This window comes from Martes martes, assembly GCF_963455335.1.
Source record: "Martes martes genome assembly, chromosome: 17".
Taxonomy (NCBI): Eukaryota; Metazoa; Chordata; class Mammalia; order Carnivora; family Mustelidae; genus Martes; species Martes martes.
In genome coordinates this window covers 38,369,654-38,378,345 of record NC_137905.1, presented here as the reverse complement: position 1 = coordinate 38,378,345, position 8,692 = coordinate 38,369,654, and positions in this window count along the sequence as shown.

Below are 8,692 nucleotides of genomic sequence, written 5' to 3'. Positions count from 1 at the left end.
AAGTCAGGACAGAGGAGGTGGTCTCGAAGACCTGTCGCCCTTCCTGGTCTCCAGGGCCCAGAATTTGCTCTTGAATATAAGGCTGAAAATCCTACTTCCAGTGCACAGGACCTTGAAGTCATTCCAAGATTTACCTTTTCCAGGAGAGAAGAGCTCCCTGCCTTCTCACGGCCAATCCCAAGAACATCGTATCATTGTTCCTTATCTTCTTAGAGGCCCAGAGCACGCCCAGATGATTAGCTCTTTAAAATACAGGCTTCCGAGGCAGAAAACCTGGTGAGGCTGGTGTGTGGCCTACTCTCCAGAGCCTGAGAAACCACCGGAAGAAGGTCTGGGTCCATTCACACGAGAAATCAAGTCAATCCAGAGCCTCCCCCTCCGTGCCCCCTACCTGATCAGACGCGGTGGCTCAGGCCTCTCTCTGCTTCCCTGTCCAAGGCGGGTCAAGGGAAATGGCCAGCACCCTTGCAGTGCTTCCTCTCCCACTCAAGAAGCACAGAGCATGGAAAGTTCCAGAAGAAGCTGGTGCACAGGCTCACCCCCCACCCCCACCCCGGGGAAAGCCAGCCTCGCCCGTCTGCCTGACCTGAGGCCCTTGGCAGTGATGCTCCACGGGGCTCGCAGAAACTGTGAGCATCCACGCGGCAGAATTCCTACCATCAATGTAGCAGCTAAATATTGTAAGACTCCTAACTCCCCCATCTGTGTTTTGCCTCCCAAGAGGGAAAATAGTCTTCACAGACATTCCCTTATCTGGCAGGCAAATTCTAAACCTTACTGGCAATCACAGGCTTGTTTTCCCAACCAAACAGCTATGGAACCAAAAATTGCTCTGCCTGTGATATGCTGAGGAGGGAACTAGCCAAACAGCTCAGTCTGGAAGCCCAGGGCCGGGACGCCCTTGGGCTTCTCCATTGCTGCAGAAGGCCCCGTGCTCCGCGGACGTCCCCGCTGCCAGGGGAGGCCTGCCTGGCCGCTGAAGGAAGCCACAGCGGCTGGTGTTCACCGCTCCTCTTTCTTCACACGGAATACACCCACCAAGAAGCTGACGGAAAACACTCACCACGGTGTGAAATCAACACTTTCTAACTCAAATAAAGGGGGTTAAAAAAAAAAAAAAAAAGGAAAACTTCCAACCATTTTGCTGCAAATATTTTCTCCTACAAGATCATGCAAGGCAGGGGCAGCACGGCAGCCTTGGGCCCGGCCACCGAGCACGCCTTGGCACCCCACACCCTCACTTTCCAGTTTATGGTCTTTCCCTGCGTTCCACCTGGCCCTTCCCAGCCGTAACGCCGGAACCCCGTACCTGGGCGATGGCTAATAAACCGAATCTGATGATAACTGTAGGAGCCTAATTGATAGGGGCCTTTATCGACTGGCCTTGATGTCTATCTGAGGTTCTCAACAGCCAAGATTTAAATGTTTCATTTTATTTTTAACTTTCACTTTTCCACATTTCAGCAATGTCAGGCAAAGAGGTATGGTTTTACTATCAGAAAGAATCATGGTGCAGAATAATTTATGACTTTAGCTTGGGCTTTCAGAAAAGCTATTTCAAATCTTCACTTTGATTTGGTTGTATCAAAACTACTCAAAATAACAGCGGGCCCTTTCTCGGAACCAGAATATGTTAGCGGCACCTCAGGATTGTGAACCGAAACCTCAGATCCATCCCAGAAGAAAACTTGAGAAGGGAATTAAGCCACGGAGGGGAAAATCACCTTTTTTCCCTGATTCCTTTGTTCCCCCTCTCCACCCACCTCCCCTCCCCAGACACGCCCAAACCACAAAGGAAGGTCTCCCCCCAACCCCCTGGGGAAAAGTCCCACCAGCCACCACTCCCCCAGAGCTTCCCACCAGGTGGACTGATCCTACCTCCAGGGTGGTGGGGGGACAGGGGGAGGCTGGGAGGATTTTCCGGGCCAAGAGGAGAAAGCGAAGGGCCCTTTGGTTGGGATCTGTGTTAGGTCAACTCGGCAAAGCAGGAGGAGATGATGTGTGTCCAGGGCAAAGAGTTCTAATATCGTAAGACTTACCTTAGCAGCTTAACTGCATACTTGTCTTAAGGACTGTCAGTCTGGTAACAAAATACCCCAGAAAGGATGTAGCTGATCCAGGCACTGACAGATCGCCAGAGGGGCGTCCCGGTTCCCTATCACAAAAGGAAATAGAGAAAGCAATGATGTAAAGTGAAATGTAACAAATTCACCAAATCAGAGCAATATGCAGAGGTCAAGGAAATTCAACTGAAAAGGTTAAAGATGAAATCAAATCCGGTGTAGGAGAATGAAAATCTATCCCAAAGCAAGGCCACCGGTGACGTGCTGTAGACAAGAAGCTAAATACTGCGTAGCACTGGGATCTTTCATTTTCATCAGATCAATAAAAGCTTATATTTATCAGGATTCCAAGCAGCTGCCACTTCTGACAACCTCCACTTTATTTTCCCACTCCTTGTGCTGTATCAGGGCAAGGAGGAGAGGAGAAGCAGCTTTTAATGCTATTTACACCTGAAGACACAATTCCATTAAGAGGTCCTGTTTTGTTAAAGAAACAGGGATTGATATGATTATATTGGCAGGGGCGCGGGAAGCCCCTTTGTTCTTCCCCCCATGTTCTCCCCTTTGCAATCCAGACCCGAGCCCGAGCCCGCGCGCGGAGATTTCCTGACACCAAGTCTGTGTGCGAGCACTTTTTTGTTCAAACTTACCATTTACAAAGAGAGGCGAGGCTTTCTGCTAAAACAGTTACCACTCTAATCATCTGTACAACAATATTTGCTATCAGGCATTCTAAATAGATTATCACCAGTCCATCTGTGTCATTATTGATTTATAAGGCTTTAAGCAGCTTTAGAATGGAAGCTTTCCCACTGAAGGGTTTCTTGTATAAATCAGAGCCGTGCTCAAATATAGCAGCCATCACTCAAGATATTGTTCTTAAAATCATAACAAGAAGGAGAAAATGATAAATTGCTTGTAATATACTGATCCAAACTGATATGCAAATCTTGTTTTTTAAATATATTACTTGAGTAAAAAGAGGCATCATTAACATATGAATGCTATATGCAAATGATAGTGACAGAGCAGATGTTGGCGCATGTAATTGACCTATATGTGAATTGCATCAGAGCCTTAACTCTATTAATTCACTACCCAGTAACTAGATATTGTCCAAAAAGTACATTCTTTGAAACCATATACTGGAAGCAAAGCTGACAGGGTTCCAAGGATTCTGAAACAAGGTCACTGTCACTAGTATTTTGCTGTCATCTGCATTCCCCTTCTTATGGATGACATCATCACGGGGCCGTGTAAATCGATCACTTAATAGCATTTAGAAAATACTGCAGTGGGGAACAGGTTATAAAAAAAAAAATGCCCCAGTTTTATTCTTTTTCTTGGCAGAAATGTCATACCTCTTAAACTGAGGGTTTGTGCATGAGTGCACTGTGAAACACACAGATGCCATTTTATTCCCCGTCTTTATTTTTCCACTTCTTCTCAGAATGACATTAAATTGTATTAAATAGCCTTTTGTCCACAGGGCACAGACCACCCCGCATATGATAATGTATTAATGCCCCACGTTCCAGCCACTGAGCTGAAACATTCTGAGACTTGGAGGATAAGTATGAAGCACCATTGTGTGTATAGCCTGCTAACAACTGTGACACATACTAATAGAAACATACCTAATAAATTACTGCTTTCAGGTCTAGCAAGCTGACATTTCTCTGCAAGGGACAATTTTATATTTGTGGCGCAGAACAAAATTGCTTCATATGAAGCCACTGTGGATTAGCATAAAAATTAACACTTAAATTTCGGCTTATTTTCCACCCTCTCCTCCTGCCACAACAATCAATTCCTCTTATAAATCTGATTAGATTTTATGATGCTTATTATTCAGAGCATGTCTCAACACAGCATTCACAGGCTTGAAGACTATTTGTTTAAATAGAAAAAAGAAGCAGATAAATCTATAGGTATTTTTTATTACCCCATTCCCCACCAGTTTCTTTCTCATATTGTAACATCAGTAATTGATTGCACACATTAATTAACATGTAAGGTAGAAATTCTGCATTATGCATGATTTATTTTCCTATCTGGTGAGTAGGTTTGTCTGCTGCCCTTGTGTTTCTAGGACATTGGGCTCGATTCTGGTCCAGACATAAATGCCAATGCTCATTCCCCCTGAAAGTTATTAATGTCAGATATGAAATGAGATTTTTTATTTCACCTGCTTACTAATCCACAAAAGCTGTTTTGAGTGATGCAGGCTTAAACGCCAAAATTTGAAATGATATATTGCTATATCTGATAACATGCAAATATGTTCATTAGACATAATTTAGCAGGAGAGAATAGCAACACTTTTATAACAAGTCTAGGTCAAAAATGGTTGTTAATTAAACAAGTCATGAAAAATGGCATTACAAGGAGACTGTCCAGCAGACACCAGACTTTCTAATGATATGCCGCTGGTAGGTACCCAATGCTTCCCACTAAAACGGAGAAGGGGGAAAAAAAACAACTTTCTGAGCATTTCACATAATCTAAAGCAAGGTTAACAAAACTATACCCACATTAGGAACCTCAAATTGATCACATATTCTTCTTAGATTTTAATGGTAACACGCTATACTTCTCCATTCGAAGATGCGATTTCACTTTCTGTCTTAGTGGCTTAAAGTGATTGATATGGTTGACTCCTTCACAAATACACCAGAAAAGAAATTAATATTATATCCGGCCATGCTTCTAGCTGCCCTGAGTGTTTATGGCTGTGTATGTTAAATCAAGAAGAGCGATAAGCATAGGGACGATTGGTCGGTGAGGGCAGGGTTGGGGAGGGAGGTGGATGGCGATGAAGGCAAGGCACAGGGGAACGTGGGCCTGTGTCTCCCTTTTCCGGTAGTCCTTCCCAAGGGGACGCTTCCGTTACCTAGGGAACCAGCTGTAGCAAGAACTCTTTTGATTGGCCATGAGTTGAGATTCAGATGGGTGGGGTTCTGGTAAGTAGGTACTCCAGGCCACCTTGTAGTGAGCCGCTTGGCTTCTTGGAATGGGGCCTCCTGAGTACCTAGAGGAAGGACGGTACCTCGGGAGTGAAGTGCCATCTAACGGAAGGCCGGGGGAGTTTCCAACTAGCCACCCATGCCGCCTTCTGTGCCGCGAGGGAAGTAGTCACGGAGTGGGAAGGGCTGAAAACATCTTCTGGGACCAACAGATGCCCCCCAAGCCCGCGTGGGGGAAGCCATCCATGAGTTGGTGTTCTACTTATCCAAAGGATCCTTGTAGCTGGACACTTGAGCCCAGTCTGTAAAGCAGGGAAAACACCTCCATGCATTTGGAGTAATGCACAGTAAGGGAAGTTGAGTGGGAGAGCGAATAACCAATTCAGCAAACCGAAAGAAGTCCTCATCTAAGCCACTGGAACAATCAACCTGTATTCATGACACCAACTCAGGCACAAAAGTTATGTCTAATCCTCACCCATTTGGTGGGGGCAGGTCCGTCCCCAAATACTTCATGTCCAAGTGTAAAATACTCTCGCTCTCAGCCTGGCTTGCAGACAACGTGACTACTACTGCTAGAAATCTCACCTCATCTTTGCATTGCATTTTATGGTTTCTGTGCCTCTCAATACAGAATCTCAACTAGTGAACCAGGCACCGTGGCATTCATCTCCCCCATCTTTCATTGATAATGTGATATTCTGCAAAAGAAAATGGATGGAAACTTGGTGGAGGAAGAAAAGGAAATGCTCATTCTACAGGACACTTTGGTATCTTTTTTATCCCCACGGAGCCCTTCCCTGCATCCACTACCCACTCCGCATATGCCCCTCGTGAGTTTATCTAGACAGACAGCCCCTCCTGTCCTCCCTGTCACACCACAGTCCTGGTTCCTGGACATGACTGTCTACTGCTTCCCCATGGGGGATTCTGACAGGTCTCACATTCTAGGAGGAAGCCAAGGATGGGTCAGGGTCATAAGACTTGCTGAGGAGTCCTGGGGGGACCCTATAAATTCTCAGGCGGTAGGGAAGCCCTGGGAAGGAAATCTCAAAGACCCCAGCACAAAAGTGATATTTGGATACCCCAGTCACGGTCTACAGGTTTAACAGTGTGTCTCACGGGCCAATGATTCCTTCTTGGGGGCCCCTGGTCCTATGTACCCGACTTCACGTGCCTCCACATCCGATGATGAGGGAGATAGCCACGGTCAACCCGGGGTCACGGTTAAACTATCCCACATTTCCCCAAAGCCTTGAATTCATTTCAAAGTGTTTCATCTGTTGAATGAATGAACTAACGCATCCATGAACAGATAGGAGAAGAAGTGAATGAATGCGGAAAGGCACGTATACATGGATGGATGGAGAGATAAGGACTGAAAGAATTTTTTAAAAGCAATAAATGCATGAATTAATGTGTAAATGCAAAAATGCATATGTAGAGGAAAAGCGCCTCAGGAATGGATGAAAGAAAACCACTGGTATCTTTTTAATAAGCAGGTATCCACACAGTTCTCCTGCAGGCCCGCCCAGGGGCTGATGGACAACATAAGAGAAGAAAGAGTGAGCAAGGTCTTGTTCTTTGTCACGGGGTTTGGTCGCCCATCCTTGGCTTCCTTCCCACCTCTCAAGATAAGCGTGTGGGCCAGCCAGTAGGATTCTGCACAAACTCTCCCAAGCTCATGAAGGAGAAGGATATTCCCACCCCCTGGCTGAACCTGGAGGATGACAGAGGTCGGTGAGCTGGGTCTGACCATGAGACAGCTGGCCCGGTGCAATCCTGCACCTGCTGGACACTGACAGAATCCTCCCGGGAGGCAGGAGCCACAGCCGGCAGGGCACACACCCTCGCCCAGTGCCCAGTACATGCCGGCACTGAAACGACGAGCCACACATCACCCGAGCCTCAATGGATCCACCCAACGAACGGGGACAACGCATCCAAAAGAGTGTAGCTCTGGGTCTGGTGCCAATGACTGCTCAACAACCAGCCATCATCGTCCGAACTGCTGAGCAGTTCTGCCCTGTGGGTTCTGGGTCCCCTGCTTGTGGAGGGTTTGCTCCCAGGTGCACATTCAGCTCCACCAAATGTATTGGCAACCAGGCTCTCCAAAGCAGGGGACTAGCGGGTAGGAACCCTCGTGATTCCCTTCAAGTGTATATTTTATGTCTTCCACCAAGCTCCACTGACCTGCCTGAACATAGATATTTTCTACTTAAAATGACTATACAGAGTTCATCTTTGTAATGCTTTGCTCTTCTGTAGAACTTGCTTTCCTATCTACAGAACCACGAACTTGGTCTAGATGATGGGTTTTCAGCACTTCCGAGCCTAGTCCTTTTCTGAGGAGGGCGTCCCACATGCGAGCTGATGAAGACCACAGTCAAAGCTGCAGAGGAAAGCCCTGAGCTCTCCCCTCCCTGAGGCTCTCACGGCCTCTCCTTGGAACTTCTGGGGTGTCATGGAAGCCAGTTTGAGAACTATTGGACTGGCAACTTCCAGATGGCCAGGAAACTGTGACTGTTAGTTGCACGGGGAGACACGTTCTGGATGCCTGGGAGTCAGCTGGACCGCATGCCCACCGCAGGACAGTCCTGAACACCCAGTCAGCCTGGTGTTTCACGGTGTCACGGAAGCTAGACAGATGCCCCCAGCCCTGACCAGCCTCCAGCTCCTTTCTTCGACATCCAGCTCTGCCATTAGTTCCAAGCCAGCTCCCTCTGAGGCAGCCACTCGGGCTCAGACCCAGGCAGGAGCCCCGAGGAAGACTACAGTCTTCTTAGGTCTATGGCTCCTTAGGCACATGTTAGGAGAGTGAAACACCCTTGAACAGACTGGCCATGAGACCCTCTCAGAGATCATCTCCCAGAACGAAAACAGAAACTCATCTGAAATGTCTCAAAGCGGACTGACTGCATTTTCCTCTTTCCTCCCTCCCACCTTGATGGGAGGAGGGACACTTTGACCCCAATTTCTGTTACCTGTGTACCACCTTCTCCTTTCCCCATCCGCTTAGACCTGCGCCATTACCTAGTTATGAATCTTCTTGAAATCGACTCACAGGTTTCCTTCCATTGATTTGTTCCAGATGGAAATTTTGTATAATACTGCCCAAAATTAAAAAAATATATATTTATTCCTCATTTAATAGGTAAAACCAATGTCCTGCCATATCAAAGAGGAGAACTCTCTGCCATGTTGAATCTGATGTCACCTCCTAGCAGCAGAGGGCAGGCAGTGCGGGGCAGGGAAGGGGCACACCAACTTTGAGGGAGGGGCTTGGCCATGAACCCTCGCCCCCACTACATTCCTGACTCGAGCACCTGAAAACCTGGCCGAGTCCCAGTTTCCTGGTCTGTGAAATGGGATGATAGTCATACCCATCTTTAAGGTTGTAAGAATTGAATTAAGTGAGATAATTAATTAATGATTAATTAATTGAGGTGACATGCCTGGCATGTAGTTGTCTGTTGTTGTTGTTGTTGTTATACTAAAACATAAGCCAGGAGGAGGGGGAAGATCTCACAGACCTGGCCGTCTACCACGGGTCCGCCACAGAACGTGGGCTCGCATACACTGAACTAGACAAGCTGAGTGACACAGGGACAAGGCCAGGGGCTAAGCATCAGTAGCCCGGTCCTCACCCAGCCCCACTGCTAG